The following is a 25503-nucleotide window of genomic DNA, read 5'->3' as shown; positions in this document are numbered from 1 at the left end:
TGAGGGTTTTGGAGGTGCTAAGGTACCAGGAGGTGCATGCGTAATCGAAAAAGGGTTGAACGAGAGTTCCCTCCAGAGTCTTCATGGTGCTTTTTGTTAACCAGAGAGGAGATTCTACAGAGAAATCTCGTTCGTTGGTTGACCTTTTTGATTACCTTGGTTGCCATTTTATCACAGGAAAGATTAGCCTCTAAAATGGAACCTAGGTAGGTGACCTCATCTGTCCTGGTGATAACAATGTCACCCACTTTTATAGTGAAGTCACTGACTTTCTTAAGGTTGATGTGGGACCCAAACAGGATGGATTCTGTTTTACCCAAGTGTATGGATAGCTTGTTGTCAGCGAGCCAGGTGCAAGTTCTACAGAGTTCAGCACTGAGGATTTTCTCCACCTGTGACTTGTCCTTGCCGGATACCAGCAGGGCCGAGTCATCCGCAAACAAAAACAATTCACAGTCGCATGCTGATGACATGTCGTTTATGTATATTAGGAACAGTAAAGGCCCTGATATACTACCTTGGGGAACTCCACAGCTCACTGAGAGGGGGGGGGGGGGTGCCGTTCAACTCAACCACCTGCTCCCTCCCCTCCAAGTAAGATTGCATCCGGCTCGATGAGGTTTTATCAAATCCGATTGCTCTGAGCTTATCCAACAGTATAGCGTGGTTAACGGTGTCAAAGGCCTTCTGAAGGTCCAGCATGACCATGCCGCAGTATTTGCCCGCGTCCACCTCATGTTTGATGTGGTCGCTCAGATAGAGAAGGCATGTGTCAGTGGAGTGGTTAGTTCTGAAGTCAGATAGAGAAGGCATGTGTCAGTGGAGTGGTTAGTTCTGAAGTCAGATAGAGAAGGCATGTGTCAGTGGAGTGGTTAGTTCTGAAGCCGGATTGGAAATTGTACATGAGTTTTTTAGTGGCAAGGTAACTATCGACCTGTTCATAAATTATGTTTTCCATTACTTTCGAAATGGAACTGAGAATAGAAACAGGTCAGTAGTTGTCAGGTTCCAATTTTCTTCCTTTTTTAAAGAGGGGAGTTACTCTTGCTATCTTAAAATCTTTTGGTACTTGGCCTTGTGAAATTGAGAGGTTTATTATGTGCGTAATGATTAGGGCAATGATGGAGGCAGAGTCCCTGAGGAATCTGGAGGCGATTTTGTCAAGGCTGGTGGCCTTGTTTGGGTGGAGCGCGCTCAATTTTTTTAAACACCTCATCAGCTGTGACCATTTCTAATTTGAAATCATTGTTGGATACTCCTAGCTTTCTGTAGAAGGCTTTAATGTGTTCTACACCAAAGCGACCAGAGTGGGGGGACAGCTTGTTGACAAGAGTTGTGGCTATGCTGGTGAAAAAGGTGTTAAGTCTGCTTACTACCTCCATTCTGTCTGTAATGAGGGAGTCACCCTCCTTGATGTTGATGTTGGTGAGTCTGGTTTTCAGTTTCTGGCTGCAGCCAGGAAACTGGTTGTTGAGAATTTTCCAGAGCTCACGTGGCTTATTTGTGTTTTCCTTTGTGTGATTGTCTTCCTTTGCTACGGCGGTCAAGTTGCTTTCACGGTGGATATTTGCCTCCGGAGCTCCAGCGGAAGCTCCCCCTCACTGTGCCCACACTGCTCTCTCATGCTGCGGGGAGATTGCAGGAGAGGTGCCGCTCTCAACACTACTTTATGCTTAGGGACCGTCAATAAATTACTATTGTCTTCGAAGATGTATATCTGCTACATCAAAACACTGATTCATCTAAAAGGAGGTCAAATAAATAGTCCTACCTCCTTAATAACGTGCTAACGTGCACGCCCATTATTTCCTACTTTTATCATTCATATCCAGTGAGTGTGAATGTTGTCCGTCTATCTGTGTTGGCCCTGTGATGAGGTGGCGACTTGTCCAGGGTGTACCCCACCTTCCACCCAATTGAAGCTGAGATAGGCTCCAGCGCCCCCCGCGACCCCGAAGGGAATAAGCGGTAGAAATTGGATGGATGGATATCCAGTTTTATATAATATACACCCTTTTTTTTAAAAATAGGATTTTATTTAAAAAAAAAACATTTGCATATTAAAAATCTTGGTTTCTTTTTAAAAGATTCCTAAGTCACTTAAAATACCAAATTCACTTAATATTTTAAGTGCTTTTCTCTAGTATCATTCATGCCTTTTTGTTTTAAAATTTAAGTTTAATTGGAGGGACAAGCAGTAGAAAATGGATGAATGGATGAAATGTTATAATACATTTTTGATATTGAAAACCATGGTTACTTTTCAACATACTTGCCAACCTTGAGACCTCCGATTTCGGGAGGTGGGGGGCGGGGGCGTGGTCAGGGTTGGGGCGGGGCGTGGTTGGGGGCGTGGTTAAGAGTGGAGGAGTATATTGACAGCTACAATTCATCAAGTCAAGTATTTCATACATAAATATATATATATATATATATATATATATATATATATATATATATATATATATATATATATATATATATATATATGTATATCCTGAAAATATGCAAACAAAACTGTGTTTAGATAATTGATACTTCAAACTTGCATAAATAAATCTTAAGGAATATAACATAACTTGGCTTCTGAGAGCTTCAAAATGTAATGAATAAAATGCTAAAGTTGTTGATAAACAAGCAATTATTTTAATAATTTAATATGGTCATTTTAAATGAATTATGATCATTTAAAATTAATTATTTCAAATATTTTTATTTCAAAGTATAATTCTATGGCTGGATGCAGAGCATGTTTAGCAGCCTAATGTACGCCCAAAACTAAAGAGACATTTTTACTAAGGTGTGTCTATAGGCTACACCAATGAGGAATTATTTGATCATGTGATGTGTCTGTCTCCATACCTTTCACATTGCCATGACGACAGCCGTGCTAATGTTGGAACACATTTCCTCAGCCTATCAGCATGTTGAGAAGGAAATAGGCACTGACACTACACATATCCACATTGGTTTTATTTATGGAAAATATATTTTACCTTGTCAGTTCAAATACACATGGACATACAGGATAACAGGCATATATTTCCCCCGTTAGCTTATATGTGGATGTGTCATTGACCGGGCTAGCATGCTAAGCATTACACTAGGAGCTGAGCACCATCCCACTAAGCATTGGTTGCAGGAACATACTAGCTTTGTTAGACAAGATCATAGACTGTATTGGACAATATAGTTTACATACCAAATGTCCATTTCCATTTATTACAAGTAATAAGAAAAGGTAAATGCCTGACTTACCTTTCAAGAAGGAAATTAGGAAGTTTGGCGTCAGATGAAAAAATCTTCTCCGCCTTCAATTGTCTCCATCTTTCAAAGGCATCCCTGATACAAATCCTCATTTTGTTCCTGGCTTTGTCATGAATAAGTTGAAAATGGTAGCGAGGCCTTTTAGATTGACTAAGGTCTGACATGTTTAGTAACTTTACCAGTGGCAGTAGCCAGACGAAGATGATGGTGTGTAACTGGCAACCTGGATGTGACACACTCACAGACTTTCTAGTTGGTCAAACGGTAGAGGGCGGGACATGGAAATGAAAACAATAACAAGATTCCGGGGCTGTACCGGTAAATCTAATTATGAAGTGAGCATATCCCAGCTGAACTACTGTTATCAGTTATAGAGGTATTGGAAAAGAACATGATTTATTAACGCCTTTTGACATATCAGGGACGTTTAATGATCACTTGACATGCAAATTCTACATATGACACCTTCCATCCATCCACTTTCCACCGCTTATTCCCTTTTGGGGTCGCAGGGGGTGCTGGAGCCTATCTTAGCTGCATTCGGGCGGAAGGCGGTGTACACCCTGGACAAGTCGCCACCTCATCACAGGGGGTGAGAGACATTTATTATTTATCTTAGAGGCTGGCGCGCATGCGTACACTAATGTGCTTTTTGTGGCTGTGTGAGGTGCAGCTCTCCATCCATTTTCTACCGCTTGTCTCTTTTGGGGTCGAGGGGGGTGCTGGATCACAGCTCTCAACACTGCTTTATGCTTAGGGACCGTCAATAAATCACTATTGTCTTGAAAAATGTATATCTGCTACATCAAAACACTGATTCATCTAAAAGAAGGTAAATAATTAGTCATACCTCCTTATTGTACATGCCCATTATTTCATAATTCTAACATATATATCCATGTTTAATATAAAAAAATAAGGATATTTTCCCAATAGTCTCAATGTCATGCAACTTAGTAATCTAATTCCACTTATTAGTCGTGCTAACCTTTTAGTGTAATGCACACCCTTTTATTTTAAAATAGGGTTTTATTAAAAAAATAAGTTTTTTAATAAAGATCATGTGCGTGATGATTTTTCTTATACAGATAATTAGCAGCATATTTATTAGTTCCAAATGAGAGTTAAGTTGGTTTTATGTTGGATAGTCGTAGTTGTTGCGGGAGCTAAAAATGAAACCATGGTTTTCAATATTACAAATTTATATAAAATCCAATTAAACTTACATTTCAAAACAAAAAGGTGTGAAACACATTAGAGAAAACACTTCAAATATCAAGTGAATTTGGGATTTTAGGTCATATGACCAGGAATCTATTGAAAAGAAACAATTATTTTTAATATCAAAATGTTTTTGATCCTATTTTAAAATAAAAGGACAAATATAAAGTGGAATTTGGTTACTAAGTTGCATGGAGACTTTTAAAAACAAATAATTATTGTTTACATTAAAAGAATATTTAAATTATAAAATTAGGAACGATATTAAAAATGTAGGACTATTTATTTGACCTCCTTTTAGATGAATCAGTGTTTTGATGTAGCAGATATACATCTTCGAAGACAATAGTAATTTATTGACGGTCCCTAAGCATAAAGTAGTGTTGAGAGCGGCACCTCTCCTGCAATCTCCCCGCAGCATGAGAGAGCAGTGTGGGCACAGTGAGGGGGAGCTTCCGCTGGAGCTCCGGAGGCAAATATCCACCGTGAAAGCAACTTGACCGCCGTAGCAAAGGAAGACAATCACACAGCCAGAAAAAGCACATTAGTGTACGCATGCGCGCCAGGCTCTAAGATAAATAACAATAGGCGAGGGCGGACCTACGTCACTTCCGCCTGCCAATCCCCTAGCAACCGTCGCCATATTGGATTCGTTGAAAACAAACCAGCTCACAGCGAACACAGCATTGACAGAAAAGGCATTTAACGAGGTTTCACGGCATTTTAAACTGTTCTAAATGGCGTATGATTATGTAAATAGTCTTTCCAGTGAGGCTAGGTTAAGATACGAGTTAAAATGTTCTGTAGTTGGATTAAACGACTGCCTAGCTTACCGCCTTCCAGCAGATGCGTGGACTGATAATCCTACACAATGGCCGGACATGGAATTTGGAAATCTTTATGTCTACCTCACAAGCGCACCAGGTCGGTTGTTAGCTTCGGTTGTTATATAACGAATAAATCACATAACAATTGTTAAATCACCCAAGGTATGTTGATAAATGATAATAAGGATGACACGGTGGCAACCAGTATCTGTATATTTATTATGTCTGTAGAGAGCTCATTCAAATTCAGTTCAGTATTATGATTTATTATTTGCTGAATTACTGGAAATAGCCTTTATACCGTATGTTATTGTAGTGCAACAACAACAACTTCAGCTGTCGAACGTTATTCAGTAAAAATTCAACGGGTTCAACATTAGCATGGACGGTATAGCCAAATTGTGGTTAAGAAGGTGGATTTTTGTTCCTTATATTTACCAGAAACGAAGTGATCCGAACACACGACCCGGGATTTTGGGGGACTCCAGTGAGAACCGTCCTCGTTTTCCCGGTGTAAAGCTGCGAGCCATTTGTCTCGTCTCTGTGGGCTTTTAGCACGCTTTGGCAGAACAAAATACGACCTTTGTTTTCCCTGTTTCCAGTTGTGGTTTGCACAACCAAAAACAACACAGTTTTTTGGCATTTTGGAGGCAGAATGACGGGTTTAATCAGCGCAGGTCGACAGGTTAAAGAGTAATGGCGACGGTTTGTTTTCAACGCCAGTCAGGTTGCTATGGCTCGAAGAACCCGTATGTAGCTCAGTTGCCCGGATGTCGGCCCTGCCCTATTGTCTCCCATTCCGTCTGTAAGAGTTCCATTTAAAAAGGTTGGTTTTACCTCGTCTTTCGGCTTACGGCCATACTACCCTGAACAAGCCCGATCTCGGAAACTAAGCAGGGTCGGGCCTGGTTAGTACTTGGATGGCAGACCGCCTGGGAATACCAGGTGCTGTAAGCTTTTACACTCACGCCAGAGGGCGCTACAAAGTGCTGAGACTACAGCTGATGTGATTCATGTATTGCTTTAATTGCAACTATTCCAAAATAAGGGAATATATTCGGTTATTATAATACAATTCCACTTAATATTTACAACTACAGTTGAAGGTACAAACCTTTACAACAGGATTTAAAACACAAATACCAACTAGAGCAATATTTAGATTGATTTAAAAATAATGGTGTGGTCTTTTGCAGTCAGTCAACCTCGCCCACGCCTCCTACCACTCCGTCCTGCATGAAGCTGAGGAGCCACGACTCGTCTCGCTCTGATCAGGCAACTTATGATTTAAAGGGGTCATATAAGCTACTGTTTATTTACCAAAATAAGTTGTATGTCTTTGTTTTGAAAATGTAAAAGTTTATTTTTATTTTCAGAATGTTGAAATAGTTGTACCGGGGGTGTGGGGGAAATAGCCGGTTACTTGTTTCTCTCGCGAGATCTGGAAAAGAGCTGGTTTTTACTTGTTTCTCTCGCGAGATCTGGAAAAAGCTGGTTACTTGTTTCTCTCGCGAGATCTGGAATAGAACTGGTTAATTGTTTCTCTCGCGAGATCTGACAAGACTGCGCGCGAACCTAACAGGGCGAGGATAAAGCAAGATGGCGTCTGACGGAGAAGACGTTATTGCAGTCGTCACAGTTCAGTGTTCTTAATCTGTGCGTCCATGTACACATATATGTCCTTTATTACACTCTATTAAATAGAGTAACATCGTTAATAACTGTTTGCATCCGGTTATATTAGTCTGAGCGCACTTCTCGAGCTAGTTTAGCTTGCTATTTAGCTTAGCTTGTTAGCTGCTAACAAAGAGAGGCGGAAGTGATGAAAACACATCGCTAAGCAGAGATCAAGTGTGAGTGTAAAGTGTTGTGATTGTGTGAAAATGTGCGAAAGAACCATAGCAGAGTACGAGGAGGAACTTTGTCCAACAAAAGAGGAGAAGGAGCGACAACATGAAAAACATCAAGTTGTGTTACACACAACAGGTTTGTTTACTTCTTACTCTCACATCTTTACTAACTTTATATTTATTATTAACACTTTTCTTCAATAGATTGTCTATAGGAAGATGAATTGTCATGTGAGGATGTTCAGACACACAATATTTATGAGAGGTTGATGTTCCTCTCAGTTTGTAACAAAGTGTATCAACATGTTTACACAAAACTCACACAGTCACCGGGGGAATATTCCAGAGAGCAGGTTAAGTGCAAACTCCTGAGTATGTAAATAAGAGAGGTAAGACAAAGTCAGAGTCAGTTACCATGGTAACTGACGCTGTAAACCTAGCCTGCTAGCTGGCAGGTTTGACAAGTTATTTATGTGTGTAAAAGCTATACTGACCTGTTATTTCCTTCATATTGGTGCAGCCATTAACCTACTACAACCCCTGCTACATCCACCTACTCAGTGGCCTAGTGGTTAGAGTGTCCGCCCTGAGATCAGTAGCTTGTGTCATACCAAAGACTATAAAAATGGGACCCATTACCTCCCTGCTTGGCACTCAGCATCAACGGTTGGAATTGGGGGTTAAATCACCATAAAAGTGATTCACGGGCGTGGCCACCGCTGCTGCTCACTGCTCTCCTCACCTCCCAGGGGGTGATCAAGGTTAATGGGTCAAATGCAGAGAACAATCTGGCCACACCTAGTGTGTGTGTGACAATCATTGGTACTTTAACTTTTTAACGTGGCAGTGATTGTGGAAAAAACAAAGCCTGATCTAAAGATGACATCTTGATCTCATACCATCTCAAACCAATTGGCCGTTCATTATTAAGTGAAATGTCTTAAAGTCGCTTAAATTTGTCTTTAACCAGGCAACATTAAGTTTTATCCAGTTACTCGATTAATCGAAAACATTTCCAGTAGAACACTTGATTAATAACATTTTCAATAGCCACAGCCCTATATTTCATGTATTATTTAATATTTAGCATGTAGGAGTTAAAATGTGTTTTGTTTGTGTCCTGTAGACATCCATCAGCTGATTGGACGCCAAGAAGAATGTCTCCCTCATCTGCAGGGGGACAGTTTCACTTCAGAGCCCTCACACATGAAAGAGGAAGAGGAGGGAGAGTGTCCTGTAGGGCAGGAGGAGGATGATGTCAGCAAGTTTCCACTGACTGTTGTCTCTGTGAAGACTGAAGAGCATGAAGACAAAGCACCTGAGTCCTCACAGCTTCATCACAGTCCAAGTAAGCACAACATCCACATATCATCTAATACAATGTTTGTGACACATGTTCATCCGGGGGCCACATTTATGACTAAAGATGGAGATATACTTGCTTTTTAACACGTCCATTTAAAAATGAATGCTCATCAATCATCAACAGTGTAATTGCTGGGGTGTAACCATGTGACCTAGAGGCCGTCCTCCTTACCTCACGTGGTCAAATGAAGGCAAACATTCAATATGGCTACTGTTTATTTACCTTTAGCAGCACACATGTCAGCATATTTCAAAGGTTTAGTGGTGAAGATTAGGGATGTATATCAAGTACCATTTTTTTAGTACTGGTTTCTAATTATGTCGTCCATGAGGACCGTGAAGATTCTGGACTAATGACGCAACTATTGGTATTTTTAATTCCAGCTGACTGACGTAACTATGACACGTTGTCACATTGAGTTCAGCTGCCGCTGCTACACATTAAAATCAGCTTTGAATAATGACAAATAAGGAAGCAACAACACGCAGAAGTTTGATGTGTGTGTTATTGACAAGAAGATGACATAACTGCATTTCACCTTGCACTGCACACATAGTTGACTTCTTTAAGACTTCAAATAAACAGCTGGGTTTTTTTTCTTGTTTTTTTTTTTCTTTATTTAACCAGGTAAAAATCCCATTGAGATCAAAGGTCTCTTTTCTAAGGGAGACATGGCCAAGAGGGCAGCAGCAAGGTTACATTAAAACAGTAAACAACACATAAAACATTAAATGTACATTAAAACTTGCTGACATAACACATGTGCATACAGACAAGGTAGACTGCAATCTTTTCACAGAAGCTTTAAACTCATTCAATGTAACAAGGGTTTGAAGTTGGATATTGGATTGTAGGTTATTCCAAGCCTTCACTGCTGAAAACCTAAATGCTTTCTTGCCCAGTTCAGTTCTTACTTTGGGGACGACAAATTGCAGAACATTCATTGAACGAAGATTGTGACTTCCTTGTTTCTTTGTAAAAATAAAAGACAGATAAGATGGGGTGATACCCAGAATGGTTTTGTAGATGAACACATACCAATGATTGAGGCGTCGAGCACATAAAGATGTCCAGTTAACCATTGAGTATAACACACAATGGTGAGTAAGTTAACCATTGAGTATAACACACAATGGTGAGTAAGTTAACCATTGAGTATAACACACAATGGTGAGTAAGTTAACCATTGAGTATAACACACAATGGTGAGTAAGTTAACCATTGAGTATAACACACAATGGTGAGTAAGTTGGTGATGAATCTCAGTGCCCCGTGGTACACACTATCCAGCTTGTGGAGACAACCAGCAATAGCATTCATGTACAACACATCTCCATAGTCAATAACAGGTAAAAAGGTTGTTTCCACCAATTTCTGTTTCACAGTAAAAGAAAAGCAATATTTGTTTCTATAATAAAATCCCAGTAAAAGTTTCAGTTTTTTTTCACAACATACTGAATGTGCTCCTTAAAACTCAAGTGGTCATCAATTACAAATCTTGAATATTTAAAAGCACACACTAACACAATGTGTTGCCCATTTCTTGTTCAAATGTTCTCACACAGTGCTGATCTTACAGTTTTTGATGTGGTAAAGAACATACACTTTGTTTTCTCTGCATTTAAAAGCAGTTGAAGATAGCAAAGTTGTTCTTGTACTCTGTCAAATGCATGTTGTAGATATTTAAAGGCCTCAGCAGGAGTGGGTGCTGTGCAGTATATGACAGTATCATCAGCATAGGAATGGAAAGTTGAGTTCGGAATATTCTGTCCAACATTATTAATTATTATTTAATAATGGGCCCAACACAGAACCTTGAGGGACACCCTTTTCCACTTGCAGTACGTCCGAGAAGGAACCTTCCATCTGAACAGCCTGAGCTCTGCTTGTGAGGTCATTTGCAAACCATCCAACTGCTTGCTGAGAAAAACCAATAGCTGAAAGACGTTTGATTAAAATGACATGATCAACAGTATCAAATGCCTTTGAAAAAGTCAACGAAGAGGGACAGACAGCACTGCTTTTTGTCAAGAGCTTCAGTTACATCATTTATAAACTTCAAAGCATTCAGTAACAGTACTGGGATTTCTGCCAAAACCTGACTGAAATGGTGACAGAATAAAGTTGGTGTCCAAAAAGTCTTTTATCTGTTCACTGATAAGGGATTCAAGCACTTTTGCCAGAACAGAGGGTTTAGAGATTGGTCTGTAATCATTTAGATTACTAGGGTCACCTCCTTTTAATAGGGGGATTACAAGGGCAGATTTCCAATCCAAGAGGATTTCATTTGAAATTAGAGTAAGGTTAAAAATGTGAGACAGTGGTCCAGCTATAATTTCAGCTGCCAACTTTAGGAAGAGCGGCTCCAACTTATCTGAGCCAGCTGGCTTTCTAGGTTTAAGTTGTTTTCGAGCCCTCATGACCTCTGTTGTGGTAAAGGGCGTACAGTTAAAAACATGGGTATTTTCAACGGTTCTTTCCGGAGTTAGCGGAACTTCAGTAGAGTTGTCAGAATTATAGAGAAAACCAGTGCAAATAAAATGATTATTATAATGACTACCCACTTCTCTTCTGTCACTTACTCTGACACCATCAACAAGTATACTAGGTGGGAGATTGACTGAATTACAGCAGGCTGACAAAGATTTGATGATTTTCCAAAACTTCTTTGGGTGTTTGTGGTTTTCATTTGTTGTGGAGAAATACAGTTCTGATTTGCCTTTCCAAAGGAGAGAGGTACATTGATTTCTTAATTGTCTAAAATTCAACCACTCTGCTTCTAACCCTGACTTGCGTGCCCTGGCCCAAGCAGCATTACGCTCATGCAATACATCTGACAGGTCCGATGTAAACCACTGATTGTCACGTCCTTTAACCCTTCATTTTCTAAAAGGGGCATGTTTGTTCACTATACTCAAGAAGTTTTCGTGAAAATATTTGCAAGCCAGTTCAACATTATCAAAAAGAGCAATTCTATCCCAATTAAAAAGATGCAAGTCGTGTAAAAATGCTTGCGTCTCAAATAATTTCATATTATGTTTTTTAAGAAGACGAGGCTTGTTTTTAGATCCTTGTGTCTCGCACTACTGCAATCACACAATGATCACTCACATCATTAGGGAAAACACCAGATGCAACAAATTTAAAGGGCATATTTGTTAGAATTCAGTCAATGAGTGTAGCTTTTTGAGGGCATTTAGGATTAGGTCTTGTAGCTGAGTTAATTAATTGTGTTACATTTAGAGATTCACACTGTGCTTTCAAAGAGTCAGACACAGATGTGAGCCAGTCCCAGTTCAAATCACTATTTCCTTGTATTTCAGTTGAGACAGAAGCTTCACAAGAGTAGATAGGGAATTACTAGGGGCAGATGGAGGCCTATAACACCCCACTACCATAATGTGGTGATTTCTAGCTAATTCAATTTCAAGTGCTAACAGTTCAAGTTCTTTACTTACTGATTCAGAGAGCACTAATTTAACATCAAGCCTCTGCTTAATATATATGGCCACTCCACCACCTTTTCTTTGTCGGTCAGTACGATAGACATTATAGCCATGAATGTAAATATCTTTATCAAGCACAGATTGTTTAAGCCAAGTTTCAGATAAGACTACAATATCAGCATTTGTTGAGTTTATCCAGATCTTTATCATATCCAGTTTAGGTAGTAAACTCCGAACATTGATATGAATAATCCCAAGACCATATCTAGTTTTAAAATCCGCAGGTGTAAAACATTGTGTAGGTGTATCAGGGCTTGCATTAGTCTCAACATTTCCTGAGAGCAATAACAATAATATAACTAAACATTTGCGTTTAAAGTTACAATCTTTTGAGTCGGTCTTTAATCTGTGAAAGTAAGTGCTCACAATAGGGGAGGATGCAGTAATGTTGACGTGATCTCTCAAAACAAGGAAACAATAAGAATGAATGGACTCTACCATAGTATGCAGCCATTTTGTTTTGTCCAAAGTCACAGAAATCTTCAACTGAGATAAGGCCGAGGTTATTTTGTAGCTGCCACTATGATGAAATGTCAAATTATCAAAGTTGTCATCTTGAAGTAGCATAGCTCGTGAGTGGGGTGACCAGACCCATTTGGGACACCAGTAAAACCACACAAAAGTATAAAACACAATATAATAATTTGTGACATAGTGAGAGGAGAAGTTACTTGTTTTACTATTTTTGAAGATGTTAGCAGACAGGGCTGAAGACCAGCAACCAAGGCCGATGGGTGGAAGCCCGTAGACGAAGCCAATGGCTGGAGGCAAACAGCAGGTCGATCGAAGGCTAGTAGGCAGGTCGATGGTGGAAGGCTGGTAGGCTGGTCGATGGTGGAAGGCTAGTAGGCAGATCGACGGTGGAAGGTTAGCAGGCAGGTCGATGGTGGAAGGCTGGTAGACAGGCCGATGGTGGAAGGCTAGCAGGCAGGCCGATGGTGGAAGGCTGGTAGGCAGGTCGATGGTGGAAGTCTAGTAGGCAGGTCGATGGTGGAAGGCTAGCAGGCAGGTCAAAGGTGGAAGGCTAGTAGGCAAGCCGATGGTGGAAGGCTAGTAGACAGGTCGATGGTGGAAGGCTAGTAGGCAGGTCGATGGTGGAAGGCTAGTGGCGCGGTTGGTAGAGTGGCCGTGCCTGAGGGTTCCTGGTTCAATCCCCACCTTCTACCAACCTAGTCACGTCTGTTGTGTCCTTGAGCAGGACACTTCACCCTTGCTCCTGATGGGTCATGGTAAGCGCCTTGCATGGCAGACCTCGCCATCAGTGTGTGAATGTGTGTGTGAATGGGTGAATGTGGAAATAGTGTCAAAGAGTATAACCCATTTACCATTTACAAGGCTAGCAAGCAGGCCGATTGTGGAAGGCTGGCAGGCAGGCCGATGATGGAAGGCTAGCAGCAGTCAGGCCGATAGTGGAAGGCTAGCAGCAGTCAGGCCGATGGTGGAAGGCTGGCAGGCAGGCCGATGGTGGAAGGCTAGCAGCAGTCAGGCCGATGGTGGAAGGGTGGCAGGCAGGCCGATGGTGGAAGGCTAGCAGGCAGGCCGATGGTGGAAGGCTAGCAGGCAGGCCGATGGTGGAAGGCTAGCAGGCAGGCCGATGGTGGAAGGCTAGCAGGCAGGCCAATGGTGGAAGGCTAGCAGCAGTCAGGCCGATGGTGGAAGGCTAGCAGCAGTCAGGCTATTGGTGGAAGGCTAGCAGCAGTTAGGCCTATGGTGGAAGGCAAGCAGTAGTCAGGCCGATGGTGGAAGGCTAGCAGCAGGCAGGCCGATGGTGGAAGGCTAGCAGCAGTCAGGCCGATGGTGGAAGGCTAGCAGCAGTCAAGCCGATGGTGGAAGGCTAGCAGCAGTCAGGCCGATGGTGGAAGGCAAGCAGCAGTCAGGCTGATGGTGGAAGGATAGCAGGCAGGCCGAATGGTGCTAGCTGTCTGCTACTGCTACCTGAACAGGTGGATTATAGGTAGGCCAAAGTCTATGGAAATCCAGTGACATTTGATGAGAAACTATCCACCAGAAATCCCACTCTGCAGAGAATTTGTTTATCTTGCAGAGTACCACTCATTCAGACTAAAATGAATTAAAATCTCATACATAAAAAACACAAAAACTCAGACCTCAGGTAAGAACACACTGAACACAGAATAGACATGGCTGCCATCTTTGATTCCTATTCATGCTGTGCGAGTAAACCAAGCACAAGTTGCAACTTAGCAGAAACCAGGAAGTGTTAACCTAACTTGTTATCTTCCACTGCAAGTTGTCTCGCAGCAGCAGTTTCTGTCTTCCAGTCCGCTAAAACAGCCAAGGACGGACTTCAAGTACCTTAACGAAAATAAGACGACAACACGCAGACAAAGTAGAGCCAGGGCGAAATCTCCAGCTCAAGCACATCTGCATTCTGAATAATCACGTATTGTGATACTGGGGTTGCTTGCGTAATATGTGTCCCCTCACCCTAGAAGCAGCCTCAGTGATGTGAACTAGGGAACTCCTGAATAAATAGAGGAGCGCGTGGGACTGCCCCTCAGAGCGTTGTGGGAGACTGTAACTGAATGTGCAGCCCCAAATGTTTCTTCTCATGAGCAAAATTGAACTCTGTCTCTGCCTGATTCCTTGCTTCTTGTCTCGTTTAATAGATAGTTCCGTGTTTGAACCTGACGTATTTGTATTCAGTCAAGTGACTTCTTCCTGGAAGTAAAAAACGTATTGATCAATCAAGCCAAGATGGTTGTTGTGCAGCTAGCAACTCTCTAAATACACAAAGGGCCTAGATCAGGGGCGTGAAACATACGGCCCACGGGCCGGATCAGGCCCTCCAACAGGTTTTATCCAGCCCACGGGATGAGTTTGCTAAGTACAAAAATAAGTCGACATTTTTGAATGAAAGAAACTGTTGTTCTAAATGTGTCCTCTAGAGTTCGCAATAGCAATTCTTTGTATCTTTGCAGACGATGTGACATATGTAAAACACAACTAAAACACATTATGTTAGCGCACCAGTTGGGGAAAATGAGCAAACTACATCAATAATATCCTGTAATTTGATTTTTATATTATTTATTTATCTTGATAGATTGAAAATGAACACCAATGAGTTGACTGGTGAACATTATCACAATTGATTCTGAAAGTGTAAAAAAGGACAACTAAAGATAGAGTACTATTGTATGTAAAAAAAAAAAAACATTTTGATTTGTACATTTTCAGAATGTGTTTGTTCTATTTTTAAACAAAGAAAACAATCTGCAGTTGTCTTTATTTTTACGTTATCTTGCCATAATTTTAGCAGTCCGGCCAACTTGGAGTAGATCTTTCTCCATGTGGCCCCCCATCTAAAATTAGTTTAAACACCCCTGGCCTAGATGTTCCTGCGAAAAGCAGATACGAGAAAAAAATCTAATTATGAAACGGAATAGATCCCTAAAGATTTGTTGAGTAATATCAAGGATTATCCGTCGGTGGCGTTCCCAGACATGTGGAACTATTTTGAGTTCCAGACGTCATTCTACACCACAAATTGTGGTTAAGTTTAGAGATAAAGTTTAGGTATCATAGACCGTATACAGAATAAAATATTTACACACTTTATATCAGTGAGTGTAAAGTTAAGAATGCCTCAATCAATGCTGCCTTGTACTTATAAAAAAAACTTGCTCCTCATCAAATTTCCAAGTCTGTTTTTGTACTCACTTTTGAATGAATTTCAGTGGCTGGGACAAAAGGAAGTATTTCCCGTGTTTTTATTGGTTGTTTTGCTACACACTTTTAATACAACACACGAAAGAACACAAATAATGTCATTGTGTTAACAGTGTCAGTCCAAAACTATTTCTATTCTCTCTTTATCTTATTTACTTATTTACCCAACAGACGTTCAACAGCCCCTTCACATTAAAGAGGAAGAGGATTATCCACAGCCCACCTACATTAAAGAGGAAGAGGATGATCCACAGCCTACCTACATTAAAGAGGAAGAGGAGGATCCACACATGAAAGAGGAAGAGGAGGGAGAGTGTGTTGTAGGGCAGGAGGAGGATGATGTCAGCAAGTTTCCACTGACTGTTGTCTCTGTGAAGACTGAAGAGCATGAAGACAAAGCACCTGAGTCCTCACAGCTTCATCACAGTCCAAGTAAGCACATATCATTTTATTCTCAGGGCATTCAATCCATCACAACTGGACTGTTCACTTTGTCTTAGAAGACTCATCCAAGTAGGCTTCATCACTTCATGCTCATACACTTCAAGTCTTAAATCTAATCATTGGAATTTAGAGGGGAACTGCACTTTTTTGGGGAATTTTTCTATCGTTCACAATCATTATAAAAGACATGATGGTGGATATATTAAAAAAATAAAATAAAAATCGTATTCTAACTAGGGCTGGGCGATATGGCCTTTTATTAATATGTGGATATGTTTAGGCCATGTCACGATACACCATATATATGTGGACATTTTGCCTTAGCCTTGAATGAACACTTAATGTATATAATCACAGCAGTATGATGATTCTATGTGTCTACATTAAAACATTCTTCTTCATACTGCATTAATATATGCTACTTTTAAACTTTCATGCAGAGAGGGAAATCACAACTAAGTCAATTTAGCAAAAGTGTATTTATTAAACAGTTATTAAGCAGTGGTACAAACATTCATGTCATTTCCAAACAGAAAGTTCAAGATTGTCAGAGACAATTTAAAGCAAGCTATTAGTGCACTTTTGTGCATGATGTCACTAAGATGACATATCATAACAACACTAAATTAAAGTGCACTTTTTGTACAGAATGCCACTACAATAGTTAAAAACAAATAAAGTGCACTTTTGTGCATGATGTCACACAAGATATTTCAATAAGTGTCAAATAAAAATGAGCTGCATAATAGGAAATCAAATAGTGTATGTTCTTTCGCTATGTGGTAGGTTCCTGCGGACGTTTTCTCGTTCTGTTGTTGACTATTTGTTTCATACGGTGTTGATGTGGAAATGGTTGCTTGGGCATTTTGTGGGTGTGGCACTGAACGGAGATGTTGACATGCAGAGTTTCAAGCACTCTTCATTCTCTAGCGGGTGACTTTTCAAATGATGCTACATTAGCAGTGCTGCTACTTTTTGTAGCAACGCTTTTGCAGCATACTTGTTCACCATCTACCTGCTTGAAGCCAAACCACCGCCAGACGATGGACCCCCTGCTGTTTGTCTTGGGAATGAATTATTCCTTCATTTGTTACCAGATTGGCACCTTCTTTCTCTCGTATTACCACTAGCACCACAGCTAACGTTACCATGCCGCTACCTGTCTGCTCCGTGAGAGCGTATGACGTTGCACACGTGACAGTATGTGACGTATGTAAGAAGGTGCGCTTGTTTTATGTCTCTGTGAGAAGGAGAGACAAGAAAGAGTGAGAAGAGCCTGTAGTGTAATGCCTGCAGCTAAAAGCAACTGTGTGAGAACGTATACTCCAATATCACCATATAGTCAATTTCTATATCGCACAGAGACAAACCCACGATATATCCAGTATATTCCATATATCACCCAGCCCTAATTCTAACTCATAAATGTAAATAAAAGTCCACTTGCAATGGAGCCAATGGGAGGTCCTCTATAACCATCCAAAATACACCAACAATACTCCATTTGCATTTTGTGGCTTGAATGTCCACCAAGTGTTAGTTGAGTTGAGTTGTGTTGACTTTGAGTTTATTTGGAACATGCAAGCATACAACATGATACATCACACATGCATGCATACAACATGATACATCACACATGCATGCATACAACATGATGCATCACTATTTCCAATTTGTCTTTTCAACATGTTGGAAAAGGAGTAGGAAGAAGCAGAGCTTATTTAATCCTACCCCTTTTCTTTTACATAACAGTTGCTAACACCTTTTGTTCACTTCCTGTTCTCTATTTATTCACAATATACTCCATAAGTAATCACAATAAAAATAAATAAATAATAATGAGTGAAGTAAGTTATATTTCATATGGTGAGATGAGTAAGATGATGTAGAAAATGAATGATGGATGAAATAAATTGAGAATGTTTATCTTCTTCTTTGTACTTTGTAAACACTTTAAGTGTGAAGAGTTTCTTGAAGTGGATCATATTAGTACATTGTTTGATTGCTTTGCTTAATCCATTCCATCATTTAATTCCACATACTGATATACTGAAGGTCTTAAGTGTTGTACGTGCATACAAATGTTTTAAATTACATTTTTCTCTAAGATTATGTTTCTCCTCTGAGAATTGTTGTACATTCTTGGCTAGCAGGTTATAGTTTGCTTTGTGTATCATTTTAGCTGTTTGCAAATTCACTATGTGGTGGAATTTCAGTATTTTTGATTCAATAAATAAAGTGTTTGTATGTTGTCTATATCCAACATGATGTATTATTATAACTGATCTTTTTGTAACACAGTTAATGAATGAAGTGTACTTTTGTAGTTATTTCCCATATTTCTACACAATAAGTCAGATATGTAACACTAGTGAGCAGTAGAGAATATGAAGTCATTTTTGGTCTAGAACATGTTTTGCTTTATTCATTATTGACGTGTTTCTTGCTACTTTATGTTGTATATTTTTTACATGAGATTTCCAGTTCAATTTATCATCAATTGTTATACCTAGACATTTTGAATCATTAAAACGTTCAACTATTTGGTTCATATTGTCATTTTTTGTATTTCCATGTAGAAAGTACTGGGGGTAATCTTTCTTAGCAGCATTTTTAATGATGCTATTTAGGATGCCCCATGTTGCTCTCATGTTGTTTCTGTTCTTCTTTAATAATTGTCTGTAGTATTCCTTCTTACATGTTCCTAGTATACCAATTAGCTTGTTTTTATATTTATTATACTTATTTTCTGCCTCTATAGATGTCTGTGTTATTAATATTCCATATCATGTCTTTTTTTTGTGACAAGCATTTTTCAGTCCTTTTGTCATCCATGGTTGGTTGTTTTTATTTTGCTTCTTACTAACTTCTTTCCATGGACAACATAAACATTGATATTATACATGTGGGCCAATATATATATATATATATATATATATATATATATATATATATATATATATATATATATATATATATATTTGATGTGGCAAGCTACTTTTGCAGTGTAGCTTGTAGTGTAGCGTGCTACAATTCTCTGAGGATAGCTTAGCTCCATTTAATTGAGAGTAACTTGTAGCTTAGCTTACTACATTGTCCAGGTAGCTTGCCCATCACTGTCTATTTGGCCTAGCTCACATGTCAATAGTTTGAATACTGCAAACTTCAATACAGTAACACCTCATTTGTTCTGCAGACGTCCAGCGGGTGTCAGCGGGGAGTCATGAAGAGGAGTGGCACACCAGTGTGGGACAGAAGGAGCTACAGGCCCCCTCCCACATTAAAGAGGAGCAGCTTCATGATGAAGATGAAGCTCAGTCCTTACAGCTTCATCACAGTCAAAGTGAGGAGAACAGAGGGGCGGAGCTTGTAAGTCAACACATCACAGAAGCTGATGGAGAGCATTGTGAAGATATCAAGTCAGAACCAGACAGCATCTTTGCTCCACTGTCAGACATGGACCACATGATGTCACACTCTTCTGATCACAGTGACCACATCCAAAAACCTTTGGAGAGTAAAAATGACTCTAAAGGTGATACGAGACATCACACTAACAACAAACACTTTGACTGCTCTGAATGTGGGAAATTATTTAGAAAGAAGAGTCATTTTACACAACACATGAGAACACATACTGGAGAGAAACCTTTTACTTGCGCTGTTTGTAAGAAGAGTTTCTCCAGAATGGAACAAATGACCATACACATGAGAACACACACTGGAGAGAAACCTTTTACTTGCTCTGTTTGTGCTAAAAGATTCAACACTAAGAATGACATGATATTACACATGAGAACTCACACAGGTGAGAAACCTTTTACTTGCTCTGTTTGTAAGAAGAGTTTCTCCACAAAGCGTAACATGACCAGACACATGAGAGCACACAATGGAGAGAAACCTTTTGCTTGCTCAGCTTGTGCTAAAAGATTCAACTTTAAGAGGACAATTATATTACACATGAGAACACACACAGGTGAGACACCTTTTACTTGCTCTGTTTGTAAGAAGAGTTTCTCCAGAAAGGGTGACATGACCACACACTTGAGAACACACACTGGAGAGAAACCTTTTGCTTGCTCAGCTTGTGCTAAAAGATTCAACACTAGGAAGAAAATTAAATTACACATGAGAACACACACTGGAGAGAAACCTTTTACTTGCTCTGTTTGTAAGAAGAGTTTCTCCAGAAAGGAACACATGACCACACACATGAGAATACACACTGGAGAGAAACCTTTTACTTGCTCTGTTTGTAAGAAGAGTTTCTCCAGAAAGCAAATCATGACCACACACATGAGAACACACACTGGAGAGAAACCTTTTGCTTGCTCAGCTTGTGCTAAAAGATTCAACACTAAGAAGAAAATTATATTGCACATGAGAACACACACTGGGGAGAAACCTTTTGCTTGATTAGTGTTAAAATAATTATGTACATATTATCACACTAAATTTAGTATCCTTAAAGTCTGTTGCTTTAGTTATTAGTTATTGTGCTCAAGATAGACTTTTCTATTTGTGCAAGGACAAAAACTTCTTGTCTGAGGGGTGGCCTCAGCCACAGATGTTATCTTTGTTTTAGCCCGCTAAACGCCAAGGAGTTCAAGGACCTCAACGAAGATAAGACGACAACGCGCAGACGAAGCAGAGACTTTAAGTACCTCAATGAAGATAAGATGACAACACGCAGACGAAGCGGAGACAAGGCGAAATTACAAGGCCCCCACCACATTCTGTCACGTATTGTGCGTCCTGGACCTGCTTTGCATAGTATATGTGACCACTCCTTTTAGAGGCGGCCTCAGTGATGATGACTGTGGAACTCTTGAATAAATAGAGGGACGCGGGAGCTGAACCTTAGAGCGTAGGGCGAGACTGTGACTAAGTGTGCAGCTCCATGGGTTCTCCTCATGAGCTAAATTGAACTCTGTCTCTGCTTGATTCCTTGCTTCTTGTCTGAAGAATATATGTCATCAGTGTTTGAACCTGACACTCAGCTTGTGCTAAAAGATTCAACACTAAAAAGGATCTTATATTACACATGAGAACACACATAGGTGAGAAACCTTTTACTTGCTCTGTTTGTAAGAAGAGTTTCTCCAGAAAGCAAATCATGACCAGACACATGAGAACACACACTGGAGAGAAACCTTTTGCTTGCTCAGCTTGTGCTAAAAGATTCAACAATCAATCAATGTTTATTTATATAGCCCTAAATCACAAGTGTCTCAAAGGGCTGCACAAGCCACAACGACATCCTCGGTATAGCCCACATAAGGGCAAGGAAAAACTCACCCCAGTGGGACGTCGATGTGAATGACTATGAGAAACCTTGGAGAGGACCGCATATGTGGATAACCCCCCCCCCCCCCCCCCCTCTAGGGAGACCGAATGCAATGGATGTCGAGTGGGTCTAACATAATATTGTGAGAGTCCAGTCCATAGTGGATCCAGCATAACAGTAAGAGTCCAGTCCACAGTGGGGTCAGCAGGAAACCATCCCGAGCGGAGACGGGTCAGCAGCGCAGAGATGTTCCCAACCGATATACAGGAACGAATGATAAAGGAACTTATATTACACATGAGAATATACACAGGTGAGAAACCTTTTACTTGCTCTGTTTGTAAGAAGAGTTTCACCAGAAAGCGTGACATGACCACACACATGAGAACACACACTGGAGAGAAAAAGTTTAGTTGCACTGTGTGTGATAAGATGTTCAGGTTTAAGTATCAGGCCAGTAGACACAAGTGTGTAACAGTCATGGAAGCTGCAGGGATTTAAAAACACTTAAAGGGGAACATTATCACAATTTCAGAAGGGTTAAAACAATTAAAAATCAGTTCCCAGTGGCTTATTTTATTTTTCGAATTTTTTTTTCAAAATTTTACCCATCACGCAATATCCCTAAAAAAAAGCTTCAAAGTGCCTGATTTTAACCATCGTTATATACACCCGTCCATTTTCCTGTGACGTCACATAGTGATGCCAACACAAACAAACATGGTGCATAGAACAGCAAGCTATAGCGACATTAGCTCGGATTCAGACTCGGATTTCAGCGGCTTGAGCGATTCAACAGATTACGCATGTATTGAAACGGATGGTTGTAGTGTGGAGGCAGGTAGCGAAAACCAAATTGAAGAAGAAACTGAAGCTATTGAGCCATATCGGTTTGAACCGTATGCAAGCGAAACCGAGGAAAACGACACGACAGCCAGCGACACGGGAGAAAGCGAGGACGAATTCGGCGATCGCCTTCTAACCAACGATTGGTATGTGTTTGTTTGGCATTAAAGGAAACTAACAACTATGAACTAGGTTTACAGCATATGAAATACATTTGGCAACAACATGCACTTTGAGAGTGCAGACAGCCCATTTCAGGCGCGCTAAGAACATATATTTTTCCACGATTTCAGCACTCAGGTTAACCATACCTAAATAGACACAAAATACTGCATTACACAAGACTACCCGAATGTACTCGAATGATTGAAAAAAATAAATGTTTTTAAGCTAAATTATTGGTAAACACAGTTTATGTATAATAATTTACGTAAAACCGCGAGTAATGAATAAAGTTTTCATCAATTAATATATTCTGTAGACATACCCTCATCCACTCTCTTTTCCTGAAAGCTGATCTGTCCAGTTTTGGAGTTGATGTCAGCAGGCCAGGGAAGCTAGGGTCAATATTCTTCTCTTGATCATCTTCGGTGGCATAAGGGACGGTGTGAGCCAAGACATCCAGGGGGTTTAGTTCGCGCGTCTGCGGGAACAAACTGCCGCCATTGCTTGCCGTGCTAGCGAGGTCCTTTGTCCCTGAATTGCTCACACACTCCGGCAGATTCAATGGGGGTCTGGCGGCAGATTTCTTTGACTTTATGGTTGGAAATGCATCTGCTTTGAGTGTCGCAGGATATCCACACATTCTTGCCATCTCTGTCGTAGCATAGCTTTCGTCGGTAAAGTGTGCGGAACAAACGACTGACCATTTTGTCGGCTTTCCCCACACCCTCGTATTTTGAACAAATTTCGTCCAATTTCTTGCCACTTTCGCATCTTTGGGCCACTGGTGCAACTTGAATCCGTCCCTGTTCGTGTTGTTACACCCTCCGACAACACACCGACGAAAGTGAGAAAATGGCGAATTGCTTCCGATGTGCCGTCACGTTGTGATGTCATCGCTCCGAGAGCGAATAATAGAAAGGCGTTTAATTCGCTAAAATTCACCCATTTAGAGTTCGGAAATCGGTAAAAAAAATATATGGTATTTTTTCTGCAACATCAAGGTATATATTGACGCTTACATAGGTCTGGTGATAATGTTCCCCTTTAAATTAGTGGTAAGAGTGCAGTATACTAACCCAGTTTCAGAATGATTTCCCTGTTAAAATCTCACAATTCATGAGATTTTTATCTAAAATGATATTTTTCGGGGCTTGTTGGTCTAGTGCAGGGGTCGGCAACGTTTACCAGTCAAAGAGCCATTTTGACCAATTTCACATCCATCCATCTTCTTCCGCTTATCCGAGGTCGGGTCGCGGGAGCAGCAGCCTAAGCAGGGAAGCCCAGACTTCCCTCTCCCCAGCCACTTCGTCCAGCTCTTCCTGTGGGACCCCGAGGCGTTCCCAGGCCAGCCGGGAGACATAGTCTTCCCAATGTGTCCTGGGTCTTCCCCGCGGCCTCCTACCGGTCGGACATGCCCTAAACACCTCCCTAGGGAGGCGTTCGGGTGGCATCCTGACCAGATGCCCGAACCACCTCATCTGGCTCCTCTCGATGTGGAGGAGCAGCGGCTTTACTTTGAGTTCCTCCCGGATGGTAGAGCTTCTCACCCTATCTCTAAGGGAGAGCCCCGCCACCCGGCGGAAGAAACTCATTTCGGCCGCTTGTACCCGTGATCTTGTCCTTTCGGTCATAACCCAAAGCTCATGACCATAGGTGAGGATGGGAACGTAGATCGACCGGTAAATTGAGAGCTTTGCCTTCCGGCTCAGCTCCTTCTGCACCACAACGGATCGATACAGCGTCCGCATTACTGAAGACGCCACACCAATCCGCCTGTCGATCTCACGATCCACTCTTCCCTAACTCGTGAACAAGACTCCGAGGTACTTGAACTCCTCCACTTGGGGCAAGATCTCCTCCCCAACCCGGAGATGGCACTCCACCCTTTTCCGGGCGAGAACCATGGACTCGGACTTGGAGGTGCTGATTCTCATCCCAGTCGCTTCACACTCAGCTGCGAACCGATCCAGTGAGAGCTGAAGATCCTGGCCAGATGAAGCCATCAGGACCACATCATCTGCAAAAAGCAGAGACCTAATCCTGCAGCCGCCAAACCAGATCCCCTCAACGCCTTGACTGCGCCTAGAAATTCTGTCTATAAAAGTTATGAACAGAATCGGTGACAATGGGCAGCCTTGGCGGAGTCCAACCCTCACTGGAAACGTGTCCGACTTACTACCGGCAATGCGGACCAAGCTCTGGCACTGATCATACAGGGAGCGGACTGCCACAATCAGACACTCCGATACCCCATACTCTCCGAGCACTCCCCACAGGACTTCCAGAGGGACACGGTCGAATGCCTTCTCCAAGTCCACAAAACACATGTAGACTGGTTGGGCAAACTCCCATGCACCCTCAAGGACCCTGCCGAGAGTATAGAGCTGGTCCACAGTTCCACGACCAGGACGAAAACCACACTGTTCCTCCTGAATCCGAGGTTCGACTATCCGGCGTAGCCTCCTCTCCAGAACACCTGAATAGACCTTACCGGGAAGGCTGAGGAGTGTTATCCCACGATAGTTAGAACGCACCCTCCGGTTCCCCTTCTTAAAGAGAGGAACCACCACCCCGGTCTGCCAATCCAGTGGTACCGCCCCCGATGTCCACGCGATGCTGCAGAGTCTTGTCAACCAAGACAGCCCCACAGCATCCAGAGCCTTAAGGAACTCCGGGCAGATCTCATCTACCCCCGGGGCCTTGCCACTGAGGAGCTTTTTAACTACCTCAGCAACCTCAGCCCCAGAAATAGGAGAGCCCACCACAGACTCCCCAGGCACTGCTTCCTCATAGGAAGACGTGTTGGTGGGATTGAGGAGGTCTTCGAAGTATTCCCTCCACCGATCCACAACATCCGCAGTCGAGGTCAGCAGAACACCATCCTGGCCATACACGGTGTTGATAGTGCACTGCTTCCCCTTCCTGAGGCGGCGGATGGTGGTCCAGAATTGCTTCGAAGCCGTCCGGAAGTCGTTTTCCATGGCCTCACCGAACTCCTCCCATGTCCGAGTTTTTGCCTCTGCGACCGCTG

At 41.5% G+C, this 25503-nt stretch overlaps 1 protein-coding gene and 1 pseudogene across 1 annotated transcript in view; both read left to right on the top strand.

Annotated features, from left to right (window-relative positions):
• Nucleotides 1–25503, top strand: part of LOC140680121 (uncharacterized) — a 1112395-nt gene that overhangs the window by 206621 nt on the left and 880271 nt on the right. The gene's annotated exons all lie outside the window — the stretch shown is intronic.
• On the top strand, nucleotides 6164–6272 carry LOC133571255 (5S ribosomal RNA; annotated as a pseudogene).

Source organism: Nerophis lumbriciformis, linkage group LG28, assembly GCF_033978685.3.
Source record: "Nerophis lumbriciformis linkage group LG28, RoL_Nlum_v2.1, whole genome shotgun sequence".
NCBI lineage: Eukaryota > Metazoa > Chordata > Actinopteri > Syngnathiformes > Syngnathidae > Nerophis > Nerophis lumbriciformis.
This window is presented reverse-complemented; position numbering and strand designations above follow the sequence as displayed.